Here is a 16407-nt window from a genome sequence, read left to right as displayed (position 1 = left end):
GTCCTCTCATAAAACAGATAAAAGTATATTCATCTGCAGTGATAATCTGCGAATATGTCCGCTTCCTCAATATTGTTGCATTCTAAACATCACCTTTTTTACGCTGATCTTTTCTTATTATGTGGCAGTTTTTTCATCTCTGTCTGACTACAACACCCCATATCTGTAGCCTGTTTTGCATAGTCTTTATATGCTCCTCGTGCAGTGCTTTAAAGTGTCTAGTTAACTGCTCCTGGACGCTGCAGCAGCAGTCCCTCTAACTTTTCCCATCCTCCGGTAATTCTTCTTTATTTCATACCTTAACAGTTCACTTATTTGTTTATATTTTATAAAATGTTACATGCGTTCTGTTCCTTACTCCTGATTGTCTGTGAAAAGTGGCCAACAATAATTGTTTTCTCCACGTCTTCTCAGCTCTTATCTAATGGAACAGGAAGAAAAGAAAGTTGTAACGCTACGACCTACCTTGTGCCTTGCAGTGCGTAGCGACTCGGGCAGGACATTGGCAGATCATCACTATCGTTGTCTGCCACCTATCCTCTGCTAGAAAGAAGACCTTCTCTAGACCTTTCTGTGTAGTAGCCTACGGTCTGCAACCAACATTGCTTGAGAGAGGTCATCTGAATATCGGCGCTGATGTAGCAAGCGTGGAAATTAGTCCACATCTCCGGGCGTGAAAGCGAGAGGTCATGACGTGATTCCGCAACCTCGGACTTGATGCGCCCACTCCTTCACTTTCAGTGGCGCCACTGGTAGCTGAATACGTTACGCTATCCTGTCAATACCAGCTGACATAGAGAGACACAATGCAGACTTAATGTCATTAGTTTGAAATGACGAAACATTTGAAATCTGTTGAAGGCACATAACTACATATTACAAAACTACATACACTTCCGGTGGAAATTCTTTTAGTTTTAACTCTCTCTGTCTCATTTGTTTCTATTTTAGCAAGGACGGTAATAATCACAACGTTGAGTGCCATAAGTCCACACACACACACACACACACACACACACACACACACACACACATACATTCAGTTCTGTGGTGAGTCTTCCATGTGTTTCTAGACAGGAAGGTCGTTGAAAGTATGTGTGTGTGTGAGAGAGAGAGAGAGAGAGATGGTGGTAGGACACGGAACTCGCACTCGGGAGAACTGAAGTTCTAATTTCTGTCGGGCAAATCCGCTAGTTCCCAAAATCGTATAAGGCGAAAGCCTGGATGGTCCCTTTGAAATGATACGGCCGAAATCCTTGCTTATTCTACCCCACTCCGAGATTGTTCTCCGTCCCTAATGATCTAGACGTCGATGGGACGTTGAATCTCATCTTCCTCTCTGCTCTCGTCCTTTTCTTCGCAATTATCTGACCCCCATCAGGTCTCTTTTGCCTGTTTGTCTATGTGTGCTGTTTCCATAAATAGTGAAAACAACCCTTTTGTGTTTGTGTAGCCTTAAGCTAAATATAAGTGCGAACTGATATGCGAAATGAAGAAGTAAGAGCTAACGGCTGTGCCGAGGTGGGTACAACGATTCCTGTCAGGGTTAGGACCTCACCTTCGGGGTATCTGACTTTACTTGAGAATGGCAACAAATAATAAGCCTTATATGTAGAAGGTGTAGCTGCAGCGTATGGAGAATATATTGTCACATGCAAGATAACTAGGAGTGGAAATATGAGCAAATGAGAAAAACTGAAAAGTCTGACGTTAACTATGATGGACAGAGAGAGATTGAAAACTTGCATATCACTGAAAAAGTGATGGACGTCGCGAAGCCAGTCGAAGACGTAATAATTAAGAAGAGCTTTTTACGCACAGTACTGCCAACAACAACTCAAATAACGCGAATGACGGAGTATTGGTTGACTTTCGAGTTAATTAAGTCTACAGCAAAAGATGTGGCTAGAGACGGTGAGGCGTGTTTTTCACGTATACATCGGGTTTTTGTGTCGGTGTTTATTCTGGAAGCTGTATTTGACTGTTTCGAATGATAACCTAGACATTTTAGAACACACCTCTGCACAGCTAATTTCGCTGCAGACAGATATTTCAGATGCTCTGCACTTAATGGGTAAGGGACACTCAAATGAATACGAAACACATGGAAACAAATAAGGAAAATGTTTACTGTTTAAAAAGTAATCGCCATAACTGTTGACACATTTGTCCCATTGTGAGACAAGACGGTCAGTGCCTTTGCGTAAAAATGTTTGCAGTTGCCTACAGAACCATGATTGTATCCAGGCGTGCATTTAATCACCTGAAGCATATTGAAGACCACCAATGTTTTTGTTCGGTGCTCCAAAAATAGGCAAACCTCCCGACATATTGCTAAGATGATTCGTCTACGCTGCAGAAGTTTCGATGGGAAGCCTTTACAAATCTTCCACACAGTCCCAATCCCTCCCGATGCGATTTCCGTATTTTTGGAGCCCTGAAAAATGACTTTGGTGGTCGTCGATCTTCTTCGTGTGAAGAGGTGCACGGCTCGATAACATCATGGTTCTGTAGGCAACAGCAGACATTTCTCCATGAGGACATTAACCGTCTTGTCTCAGAGTGGGATAAAACTATTAACAGTTATGGTGACTTCTTTTGAAGTAATAAACAGTTCATCCAGTTTTTTCCATCAGCCTCGTTTTCATTTGACTGCCCCTTACATTACACATGCTGTCCACAATGATTAAAGAACACATAAATGCAGACAAAGATTTCATTTACCATCTGCAGACTCCAAATATGTTTTTGTCAAATGGTTGAAATGGCTCCGAGCACTATGGGACTTAACATCGGAGGTCATCAGTCCCTTAAACTTAGAACTACTTAAAGCTAACTAAACTAAGGACATCACATACATCCATGCCCGAGGCAGGATTCGAACCTGCCACCATAGCAGTCGCGCTGTTCCGAACTGAAGCGCCTACATCCGCTCGGCCACCGAGGCCGGCCTGTTTCTGTCTTTTTCAGTGTTCATCTTGTATGTTTTGTCGTCGCTGTTTAACTTTTGAGTGAGAAAACTGGCTTCATGTAACTATCAGTGCTACTCCATCCTGGACAAGTCTGTTCATTTTTACATAAGTATTGTGGGCTGCATCCATTTGAACCTCCTTACAGTAGTCAGATCTTGCCCCCCCCCCCCCCCCGACCCCCTTACAGGGGGTATGCAGCATCACACGTCAAAAGCGTCTATTTCCATCATGCCTCTACTGTTTGTTGCTCGCATTTCAAAAAAGGTTTTGTTGTTACTGCTAATCCGAATTTTATATTCTGTTTACATTTACGATCATAGCTTCTCTAATACTCAAATAGCAAAACGTGGCTACTTGTTCCTTATTTAATTCCCACAACATTATCTCACTTACAATATTTCCCTTACATTCGATTTCTTTTGTTTCACTTTCTTTGATATTTATCTTATAACCTGTCAGTAACTGCCTAATTTGGTTGTCTAATTATTATTCTCTTCTTGAAGTGCAAAGTACACTGAAAAGCAAAAGAAACTGGTACACCTGCCTCACATCGTGTAGGGCCCCCGCAAGCACGCAGAAGTACCGCAACACTACATAGCATTGACTCAACTAATGTCTGGAGTAATGCTGGAGGGAACTGATACCATGAATCCTGCAGGACTGTCCATAAATCCGTAAGAGTACGAAGGAGCGGAGATCTCTTCTGAACAGTACGCTGCAACGCATCCTAGATGGGGAGCTGGGGCCAGCGGAAGTGTTTAAACTCAGAAGAGTGTTCCTGGAGCCACTCTGAAGCAATTCTGGACGTGTGGGGTGTCGCATTGTCCTGCTGGAATTGCTCAAGTCCGTCGGAATGCACAATGGATGTGAATAGATGCAGGTGATCAGAAAGGACGCGTCACTTGTCAGAGTCGTATCTAGACGTTCCAGGGGTCACATATCACTGCAGCTGCATACTCCCCACACCATTACAGAGCCCCTACCAGCCTGAACAGTCCCCTGCCGCCATGCAGGATCCACGGATTCATGAGGCTGTCACCGTACCTGTATAGTTCCATCCGTTCGATACAATTTGAAACGAGACTCTTCCGACCAGGCAACATGTTTCCAATCATCAACAGTCCAATGTCGGTGTTGATGGGCCCAGGCGAGACGTAAAGCTTTGTGTCGTGCAGTCATGAAGGGTACACGAGTGGGCCTTCGGCTCGGAAAGCCCATATCGATTCTGTTTCGTTGAATAGTTCGCACGCTGACACTTGTTGACGGCCCAGCATTGAAATCTGCAGCAATTTGCGGAAGGGTTGCACTTCTGTCACGTTGACCCATTCTCTCCAGTCGTCGATTGTCCATTGTTGGAGGATCTCGCGAAATGGTCGAATGGAAAAATCCCCACTTCATTGGTACCTCGGAGATGCTGTCTCCCATCGCTCGTGCGCCAACTATAACACCATGTTCAAAATCACTTAAATCTTCATAAACTGCCACTGTAGCAGCAGTAACCGATCTAGCAACTGCGCTAGATACTTGTCTTATACAGGCGCTGCAAGCGCAGCGCCGTATTCTGCCTGTTTACATTTCTCTGTATTTGAATACCCATGCTTTTGGTTTGTTTGGCAATTCAGTGTATTTCACCAGTCTCATGTACACTGCATATCGGGTGGAGCAGTTTTGTCATGGAAATCTCTCCCCAAGATCTCAATAAGTCTACGGGAATGTCGTTCTTATTTCTACTTGAGTCCTTCAGTGTTCCGTTAAGTTCTTCTTACGGTATCGCAACCCCCCGTTCCACATTAATCTACTTCGTCTGCCCTTTCCTAAACATTGTTTCCAAATTTCTGTCATTTATATAACCCTTAAATGTAGTCCCTCCACCTTCTCACCTTTCTATTTCGTTTGGCAGTAGCTTGATATCTGAGCTCTTGATCTTCATTTAGCTGCTTTTATCCAAATGTTTCTTTGATTTTCTTTTCATCAACATTTATGTTTCCTATTATCACGTATGCTTGTACAACTTTGAATTTCTCCTTAAGGCATTTGTACTTTACCATTTTAAGTTTCTGCAAATCTCAATGTACAGACGTCTGTATTCCCTTGTCCCTGGTTCATTTCCTGCATTTTTAAAATGTTTTCTGCTTCCGTCAGCTGAAGTCAGTATATATTGATTTTTTTATCGGAGAAGTTCTATCATGTGTTCTCATTTTGCCTATTTGTTTCTCCGCTATCTTCACTATTTACCCTTTCTAGATCACTATTTACCCGTTCATCTTCTGTTGAATATCTTTTGCGTACTTCAGATGGTCGTAGCGAAACGATTCTCTTAGACTCTTAATAACATTTGATTTTTTCCAACTTATGTAGATACCATCTTCTTAATTACCTACATTATTTCAAGTTCTTCAGTTGCAATCTGTATCTCATACCTAACAGATTGTGAAGAAGCAACATCCACGCCTGAGAACGATTTGCAGTTTCATATCAGGTTTCTCAATCTCTTAAAGCAAGTATTTCCAAGGGGTAAACTGTAATTTATGCAAAACTGTAACAGTAGTTTCCCCTTTAGTTCCTTTCCCACAGTTCACGTTCTCCGATTTTCCCTCCTTCTCATCGAATTTAATCGCCTGTCACAATTCAGTACCCATTCCTCTTAATGTATTGAATAATTTTACAAGAGCATACAGTTTTCAATCTCAAAATCATCTGCATAGCTAGGACGCATCCATCCTTACGTTAACAAAGTGGGTCACAGTTTCGGTAACTCGTTCATTATGCTGTTCATTGAAGTTTACGTGTAACCTTATTTTGTTGTTTGTAATTAGACCTATGCCTGCATTACTCCTGTTGGATTTTTTGTTTATAATCGTGTAGTAACGTAAGTGTAAAATTTGTTTCCCTGCCAGAGTGGTTCTCCAATTATCACTGTATCTAACTTCAAGCTATCTGTTTTTCTTTTCAACTCCTTTAACCTACCAAAGGAATTAAATGACCTAACACTTTTTACCTCGACCCATAGGATACCAGGTTCTTTTATGGTACCTTTGAAATTAATTTTGAGGACAAGCAGTTTGAAAGGCGATAGACAAAGCAGTGATACCATGTAAAACGTAGACAGTCGATGTAAGTGACTGCCAGAAAAGACACCTTTAGAGTGAGAAAAATAAGAAGAAGAGGAAGAATGCTCTATATAATCAAGGGCGCCCTTGACGAACATTCTAAGGGTGGTAGTTACATTGTCTGATAGATCGTTTAGACTGATTGCGGGGAACAATTCCGTAAGAATCTCCGAACATACAGACCAACGTAATAGCGCAGTGCTACAGGTCAGGGCGCCTGTTATTTCTCTTCGACCTAATACCGAGGCAGTTCTCCTTCGTAGTTCACCGGCTGACGTATGTGGAGCGGCGCGTTTCGATGCCGTTTTCTTCCGCGTGGCGCACGGCGTGTATCATTAACAGGAGCGCAGTCATTACGCCTCATGATCGCCAGCCGAACTTAATTGTTCTCCCTGCCGGCCGTGAATCACGAGCGCCGGCGTAGCGGTACCGCCGCGTTTACAAGGGTCAGGGCACCCCGGTCGGTGGGCGACTAATCTCCGGCACGCGGCTCAACAGCGGTCGCTAACACCTGGACCCGTAAGTCCACACGAGTTACTCAGCACGGTGTGAGTCGCTCCCCTTTCTATTCACTATAATAAAAGGGACTATTTATATCAGTCACAGCTGCGAAACGATGCAGATGATAAGACGCAAAGGAATTACAGACATCGGCTGTGAGTGGACATTAAGTGAAATAAATGGGGGAAGATTAAAATTTGTGCGGAATCGCCCGTGTCTCCCGCTTACTAGGCATATGCTCCGACCACTAAGCCATCCAGACACAGAGGTCACTGCAATTGCAACTGGACAGACACCATATATACGTACAATTAAGGCCAGATGGCCGTCTATCTAAGCTCGAACACTTACGGAAGTCGGCGAAATGTGAGTAATGAGACTAATGGGCAAGGGGCACTACATTAGCAGTGTGTGGATAAGTTGACCATTTGGGTCTTATAGAGCGCGCTGGGGTAGTCCGTGCAGTTGCGATGGCTTAGTGGTCAGAGCATCTGCCTAGGAAGCAGGAAGGCCAGGTTCGAATCCCTGTCCGGCACAAATTTTCAACTTTCTCCATTGATTTCAGTGAATGTCCACTCGCAGCCAATGCCTATAATTCCCTTCTTCTTAATTCATAGTGGCTACTAGATCAGTATTGTGTCTGTTCTTTCGGACATGTCCGAAAGTAGATACACCAGTTTATATATATAATCATGACCTGTTTCGACTGCAAAAATGGTTCAAATGGCTCTGAGCACTATGGGACTCAACTGCTGAGGTCATTAGTCCCTTAGAACTTAGAACTAGTTAAACCTAACTAACCTAAGGACATCACAAACATCCATGCCCGAGGCAGGATTCGAACCTGCGACCGTAGCAGTCTTGCGGTTCCAGACTGCAGCGCCTTTAACCGCACGGCCACTTCGGCCGGCTGTTTCGACTGCAGTATCTTCTTACCTCCGTTGGTTCTTTACAGTGTAACACGTCAGATACCTTGCCATGAATGCCTGCCTCCACGTCTTAACTCACTGACAGCTACTCTTGTAAAGTATGTCTGCAGAACTGTAAACGGATCCTAATCAAGGTTCGACATACGTTATATCAGGTAATTACTTTGAGTATCGTCGCGTAAATAACATTTTTCATCAGTTTACTTACCACCAAACGCGTACCGTTGCATAGTTTTGGTTGGTTTGTGTTTCGAAGCATGATTATTACGGAGTCAACTTTTAGACGTAAATTGCGTAAATTGTGCGGTGGTAAGCCAGGCACATCCAAGGAGTTTCTGATATTCGTTGCAGTTGCCCAGTATCGTGACGTGTAAGCACAATATCGCGTGTTTCCAAGTGTTCACCAACAATCAGGATGGCTACTTCATCTATTGTTGGAGCGTTAAATGTGCGTTCGTGTGTTCCAGATGGTCGTTTATCTGCTCTGATCACGACTTTGTAGTCATCACTTGGCATGCGCTCTAAAGCACTCTTGAACAGCCTGACCAAAGCATGATGTTCATGAAGTAGTTGCTGCAAATCTTGAAAAGTTGCTCTTTTCATTGATGCATTGATCTTTTGACGTCGATCAAGTTGTTATTCCATGTTGCCCATGAAGTATATTTGTAAAAATTTATGCTGTGCATCTTCGAGAGGTAACAATGATCCAGTTCGATGGTGAATCTGTCCTTGTATCTACAAAATAAAATACTACTGATTTAGAAACACTTTTTTTAGAATTAGCAAACATAATACATACGAATAAGTATAGTAAGTTATTCTTCTACTATATTGTGTGTAAGTACAAAAATAAATAAATAAATACCTTGAACGTCGGATTAAATCCTCATTCTTCGATACCGTCTGCCCCAAATGAGGTCATTTGGAAACAACTACTGTATTTTTGGGTGTTTGCAAGAAAATGACATTATGCGGGTGTTTCGCCACAAAGCAATGAATGCAATGGCTCAGGTGGCGGAGTCAAAAATGGCAATTTCATTTTCCCACATCCGTGCTTTCCTCCGGATAACTTCAATGCGCCACAGTACTAGCAAACAACGTCCATCAGCCCAATGCAAACGCAAGGATGCAAGCAGTAATCAGAGCTGCAATCGTATCTAAATGCTGCTCGATTCAAATCATCACGTGATAAATCTCTTCTCGTGCGTCGAAAATTATCTACATGTTGTTCGCTCGACGATTTCGCATTGCCAACCGAGCCGTTTCACGGGCTGCCTCACTTTGCTCTTGTGATTGAGAAGCACGAAGTCGAGCCATACAAACGCGGTGCCCTTCACGGGCAATTTGTTGTTCTCCTTCAGTCCTTTCATTCGCAATGTTTTATATTCTTCTTGCATTACGGCTTTGTCGAGAAATATTCGATCGTCTTGGTCGCGGCATTGTTAATGATGATTCAAAGGAAATACAAATTATTTCTTTAAATTTTTAATTAATGATATATACTGATACTTAACCACAGACGTTTAACTGTCATTTGCGTTTTGTTATTCCACGTCAGATGCGTTTTTGTTATACAAGTTTTATAGTGACGTTTAGCTGACATTTGCGTTTTGTTATTCCATGCTAGATGCGTTTTTGTTATACCACGTTTTATAGCGGTCGAACGGGATAAAAAGAATCCTATGTCCGTCTCCTGGTTCTAAGCTACCTCTCCACCAATTTTCAGCCAAATCGGTCCAGCCGTTCTTGAGTTATAAATAGTGTAACTAACACGTCTTTCTTTAATATATATAGGTATACGAAATGGAATCCGCGCCTGTCGCTTACGAGCGGCCGAACTTCAGCAAGCAGTTAACTTGATTACGAGTTAACTGTTCACAAATGAGACATTAAACCAGGCACAAATGTAAGAAATTTTAATGGTGCAATAGCAAAATGGGACCGATGACCACGCTGTCTGGTCTCCTTCCCCAAACCAACCAATAGCAGAATGATTTTGCCGTCACGAAATAAAATTAATTCTGCAAGGCATAACTTCTCTCTAGGAGCTACGAACTGTACTCACCAACCGCTAGTTGTATAGCGTCTTTTCTCCACCGAGCTTCGCCCAACTATCGGTGCAGCGGAAGCTACCAGAGGGGTAGGCTTCCGCCACCAACCTGACAGACAAACCAACCTCGGACTAAAAGGGGCAAACCTCTCTGTCCAGGTACTGGGATCCTAAGTTGGTAATCCTGTGCTACCTTCCAAACGAGAAGCAAACATCACCTGCTCCTAACAGACGGACAACCAGCTCAGCGTCCCCCACAAAAGAAACCCGTAACCACTCGTAAAAACACTCATTCAGTCACATTTACGCACACACAGGGTAGGGTGAAGGAGAAATCCGGCCGCAGTGGCCGAGCGGTTGTAGGTGCTATAGTCTGGAACCGCGCGACCGCTACGGTCGCAGGTTCGAATCCTGCCTCGGGCATGGATGTGTGTGATGTCCTTAGGTTAATTAGATTTATGTTGTTCTAAGTTCTAGGGGACTGATGACCTCAGAAGTTAAGTCCCATAGTGCTCAGAGCCATTTTTTGAAAGGGAAAACATAATAAATACAGGTCATGATTTCCTATGGAACACAAAAAAATCAAATATAATATCATTTAACAAGCCTTACTTTGACAGCTCAGTCTTTCTGGGAGGGTTAATAAATTAAACCGTAATCAGGGGGTGGACAGAGTAGGATGCACAGAATCCAGTGAGACAAGCGTCTATGAAACGACTCCACAGAGACGTTTCACTCTGTATCCCAAATATTCTGTATTCCAAATGTTCGTTGGTGTAATACGACTTCTAAATATGCACTGCTCACATGCGTTACTTTCCTTTTTCGTTGCCAAGTAATGCCAGTCATGCAAGCGGCACATTTGTTTGAAATATTACGTAAATTACCGATTTTCTAAATTTTGTCAACTGGTTTTCGTGGTAGGAATATCTCTGTAGATTCCTTTCAAAAAAGTTGGAAGGACATGATTCGTAACAACTCTCTGAATTAATTAACTTTTGTTTATGCGGCTGTAATTGGGCACCAAACAACTATTTAGTGCTTACAGAGAATCAGACATTTGTCGGAACTAAATTTTGCTGTATTATCCCAGAAACGGAACTCTTTCATTCGCCTTTATTGCAACTATTATTACTGTTTGATCGATCCAGAAATTATCCATGTTTTTTTCTCTCGGTTTAGTTGTACTAGTACCTCTATCCTACATTCTTAATATCACAGAAACACTTGTGCAAGAAATGACATCGCGAACAGATGGCTTTTTGACTCAAAAATTATAGGCAATATTCCCATAATAATCATTTTATTCCATAGCGGCGTGTATGCTGTTTCAAAACTTCCTGATAATGCGAAACTGTGCCGAATTCGGACAATACCTAATCTGCGATTTATTTTTCAAGTGCAAGTTATGAGTCTTATACGGAGAGCTCAGTCGGTTAGAGCAATACCTTGAAAAGTCTAATTTCGGGGCTCGAGAAATGCAAAGAATCTTTAAAAAACACAGAAAGAACTATACTAAAACTCTATAAAAACAATGGCAGGATCAGTATCAACACTCTGATACGAAAATAGATTATAGGAAGAAAAGAAGAATGAAAAACACAAGTTCATGAAACGCAGTTTCAAAGATCCGTGAAGGTATGGGAACAGAAGCAAACAGCAACTATCGATGGACACAGTAATACAATAAAGGCAAACCAGCACTTCCTTCTGTAACGGAAAAAATCACAAATGCAGTAGCAATCAAGAAGCGAATATATTCACAGCAAGAATGTGGTGGACGTAGCACAAGGCTTTCTTGCTTAATCCATACCTATAACATGATGTTGAACTTTACTTTTTTGTTATTTCATTGAATCGCTATAGATCATACGTGACAGTGGGTCATAATGATGACAAACTGGGCATTTGTTGGTATTATCTACAAATATATATTTAGATTATTTTCCAACAAAGTGTAGTTTGACAATAGGAGGAATGACAACAATATGTAAAGGATGTGGTACTACTGAGTGAAAACGAAAAGATGGCTAACAATGTGTTAAAAGGACTGAACACCAGCTGTGAGCAATATGAAATCAAGATAAATGTGAAAAAGACTGAGGCAATTATCTTTAGAAAGTAATAAAGGAAGATAAAAATGAAAATTTGTGACGTGTTTATTGAGCAAGTTCATAACTTGAAATAGCTGGGATGCAAATTTACCAGTAACATAATTCGTAATCAAAAAATAAATACAAGATTCGATATGCCAAAAGAGATGTTTTACGGATGGAGGAGTTTTCTGTGGTCCATTACATAAACAAGGAAAAAGATTTTTGGATGGATTTTTACCCTTTTATGTTGTTGTAGTTTTCAATCCGAAGACTGGTTTCATCCAATTCTCCATGCTGCTTTATCTTGCGCAAGTCTCTTCATCTCTGAATGACTACTGCAACTTACATCCTTCTGAATGTTAACTGTATTCATCTCTTGGTCTCCCTCTACGATTTTTACCCTCCAAAATGGGTGAATCCTCGATTTCCCAGACTGTCTCCCACCAACCAATCCCTCCTTGTAGACATATTGTGCCATTCAGTGCCTCCTCATTAGTTACATGAACCACCCATCTGATCGACAGCGCCCTTCTGTATCAGCACATTTCAAAAGCTTCTATTTTCTTCTTGTCTAAACAGTTCATCGTCTATGTTTCGCTTCCATATATGGTTACACTCCCTACAAACACTTCCAGAAAAGATTTCCTCACACTTAAATCTATATTCCATGTTAACGAATTCCTCTTCTTCGGAAAAGCTTTTCTTGCCATTGCGTCTACATTTTGTGTCCTCACTACTTCACCCATCATCAGCTATTTTCAGATTGAAAGTTCTACTCTGCAAGGAAGTTTACGCTCATATGAAACTTCCTGGCAGACTAAAACTGTGTGAAGGACTGAGACTCGAACTCGGGACCTGATCTAATTAGACTAAATTCCATTATCCTTGTTTTGGTTTTGTGTTATTCCTCCTATATCCTCCTGTCCAGACATTGTGCATTTCGTTCAACTGCTCTTCCAAGTCCTTTTCAGTCTCTGGTAGAAGTACAAAGTCATCGGAAAACCGGTCCGCCCCGATAGCTGAATGGTCAGCGTGACGGACTGCCGTCCTAAGGGGCCCGGGTTCGATTCCCGGCTGGTTCGGGGGTTTTCTCCGCTCAATGACTGCGTGTTGTGTTGTCTTCATCATCATTTCATCTCCATCCGGCGCGCAGGTCGCCCAATATGGTGTCGAATGTAACAAGACCTGCACCAAGGCGGCCGGACCTGCCCCATCAGGGGCCTCCCGACCAATGACGCCAAACGCTCATTTCCATTTCCATCGGCAAACCTCTTAAGTTATTATTTCTTCTCCTTGAACTTTAATTTCTACTCCAAGTTTTCCTTGTTGCCGAAACATGGACATGGCAGTGGAGAGAGGAGAAATGCGTTAGGACTTCTGAGATCTGGATTTGAATATTAATGGAAGTTGTGGAAGGGACAGCTAAAATAAGGAATATGGTTCTGTGACAAAGGGCGAACAGAGAAGGCTAATTGGGGACAGCATTGTACTTGAAACACATTTTAGACTTCCGCCTCTAGCCAGCCCTGTAATAGAGGTTGAATATATTTTCTTATTCCATTTTGAAATGATAGCATTCACTTTATGTCTGTTGCAGTCGTTTTCTGAAATTAAATAGATTGCTGTGAAAAAGTAAGGTTTCTCCAAACGTGACAAAACTTTCAACATTTAAGTACACTAGACTCTCGCTAATCCGGCCATTCCTGGCAGATAAGGATGCCGGATTAGCGAAAGTGCCGGATTATTGAGTGTCTGAAATTTATTTTATTCATTTATTTTGTTTTCTATTTATTTTGAAAACATAGAGGATATACTGTACTGTGCTTTATTAAACCGAAGGATACAATTTTAAAACATAGAGATTATACTTTATTAAATCCAAAAATACAATAATTTTCAAAGAAAACTTAGTCCTCGAGTGTATACTGTACATAATAATACAGTCGTATCACTCACTATGAAACATGTCTCTAATTTTTAACTGTCGCAATGATGATACGCGACGGTGGCATGCTTTATCGCGCAACCGCTTTACAAGCATTACATCGACACTGCATGTATCTGGTTGTTGCATAATGTACTCCAGGAAGACCTCGGCAGCTTCTGCACCAGCAGCGTGAGAGATCTTCATGCTCCTCTTCTCCATCACTTTCATCATTACTTTCTTGCACGCTTTTGATTATTTCTTAATCTGTTAAAGTTGGTCCGTATCACAGTTTTCCTCATTCAGTCACTTAGTAACATCTTCATCATAAATTTTCTCCTCGTGGAAGGTTGTGGAACACGTCAGTGTACATAGTAATGGATGATTCCGACTTGACTGGCTCATCGCTGTCACTCACTACTGGTTCGAACTGGGCATCAATGGATGGCCACAATTTTCTCCAGCTCATCATTTGGTAGCACTCTCTACTTTATCCCATGCTTCGGCTACTTGGAAAACAACAAATGGTTCAAATGGCTCTGAGCACTATGGGACTCAACTGCTGAGGTCATTAGTCCCCTAGAACTTAGAACTAGTTAAACCTAACTAACCTAAGGACATCACAAACATCCATGCCCGAGGCAGGATTCGAACCTGCGACCGTAGCGGTCCTGCGGTTCCAGACTGCAGCGCCTTTAACCGCACGGCCACTTCGGCCGGCTGGAAAACAACATCATGTATGTTAATTGCTCCACGCCTTCAGCGTAGTCTCGATAGAGTCGTTTCCGCTTTCGTTCACCAAGGAGACGAGGAGTGAATGTCGATAATGACGTTTAATTGATTCCAACATTCACTGGTCCATGGGCTGAATTAGGACTGTCACAGTGGGTGGGAGAAAGAGTGCTTGTATATGTATACCATCGGACTTTAGAGAAACATCTGAGGGATGACTGGGAGCATTGTCAATTATAAGGATAGCTTTCAGTGGAAGCTTTTTCTTCTTTAGATCTTTTCTCACTGCTGGTACAAACGTTCCATGAAACCACCGAGGGAATATTTGTCTGTCCATCCATGCTTTCTTCTGAGGGCAATATTACACTGGTAGAGTATTGTATTTATATATGTCCGAAAGAACAGATACCATCTTCATATGACCATCTTCTTCTGTGCGGATACACTAACAGTGCCAGAACTCTTACGGGAATTGGCAAAAAGCTACGAGTAATGAGTATAATGGGCAGGGGCGCTATGAATATAGTGCGGGATAATAAGTCGTGAATGTGAGTCTGACGGGAGGCGTGCCAGAGATCCTGCAGTCGCACTATCCTCTGTGTCCTCGGTGGCTCAGATGGATAGAGCCTCTGTCATGTAAGCAGGAGATCCCGGTTTCGAGTACCGGTTGGGCCATACATTTTCAACTGTCCCCGTTGACTTATATCAACGCCTGTATGCAGCTAGGGGTGTTCATTTCATTGTCCTGTATTTATGTCAGTGTGTTGGAAACAACGTGGATGTTGGGATTTTCCAATCACCATAAATGGTAGTTTATGACTCCTATTTGCATTACAACACGCTATTAATGTCACGCGCTCTTTCTGTTCCTTGTAACCACGAGCTTCAGTCTCGTTCTTGGCAGCTAATGTTTTTGAAGGAAGCACCTTGTAAAAGAGTCCTGTTTCATCAGCATTATACAAGGCATCAGCAGTTAAATCTTCTTCCTCTATTATCTTCCGTTTCTTGCTTACAAACTCATTAGCATCCTTATCGTTAACTGAGCGACTTTCCCCGGAGACTGTCAGCTGACGAATGCCATGTCATTTTTTCCAGTTTGATAGCCAACCTTCGCTCGCTGCAAACAAGTTACTACCGCCAAGTTGTTTGTTAAATGGAGTTGCTTTTTCCTTTATAATCGGGCCACTGACTGAAATTCTTATACTGCGTTGTTGTATGAAACATCTATAAACAGCTACGTCCAGTTCTGCATTCTCACTCTTTCTCGTAACCTTCCGTTTTCCCAACTCACTATCCATTTGTGTTGAATACTGTCGAATAACATCTTCTTTCTTTTTGATGTCATAAATAGCTGTTCGTCCAACGTTGAACTCAGCAGCAATATCTTTCTGCGACGAACCTCTATTTAACTTACCTAAAATTTTGAGTTTCTGCTTGTGGTCTAGCATAACGTGTTTCCTTTAGGAAGACATGATTCCGAACTGTAAAGAAAACTATAATTTCAAATACAGTGTATATAGCATTGTTTAACTAAGCATTGTTGCGCACGATAGTTCATTGTGCACTTGTCTTTGGATGTGCGCCGAAGTACCGAGATGCCGGACTACTGAGGGCCGCATTAGCAACAGTCTAGTGTACATGCTCACATAGCAACGAACAAATATTCTGTGTAAATTTGAAAGTGTTGCAGTCGAGAAAATCTTGTCAGTACTGTATTTAATAATCATGTGTTACATTACTACTCTGCTACACAGTAATAACCAGGAACTGAAATCAAATGAAGAAGAAGTATTATCAAAAACCAGTAACAAGTTAAAAACATTTTGAAGTAGGAGCTGTTGTCAACTAACTCAGATTTCCATTTCTGAGACAAGGAAAATTGTTGAAATATTAAAGAAACTCAGTTCATTTGCAAATCTCACATGTGCCACTTTAAAAAGACCTTCCGTGTCAAGGAACAAAATGGCCACCGCTGACCAAATATTGCTTGACCGTGCACAGGATATGTAACTAGTTGTAACTGAATAATTAACAATATCCTCAATTTAGTTTTAATATTTTACGCAATGCTTAACAACTTTTAAACGCTGCAT

The sequence above is a fragment of the Schistocerca serialis genome, chromosome 6, assembly GCF_023864345.2.
Source record: "Schistocerca serialis cubense isolate TAMUIC-IGC-003099 chromosome 6, iqSchSeri2.2, whole genome shotgun sequence".
Classification (NCBI taxonomy): Eukaryota; Metazoa; Arthropoda; class Insecta; order Orthoptera; family Acrididae; genus Schistocerca; species Schistocerca serialis.
This window is presented reverse-complemented; position numbering follows the sequence as displayed.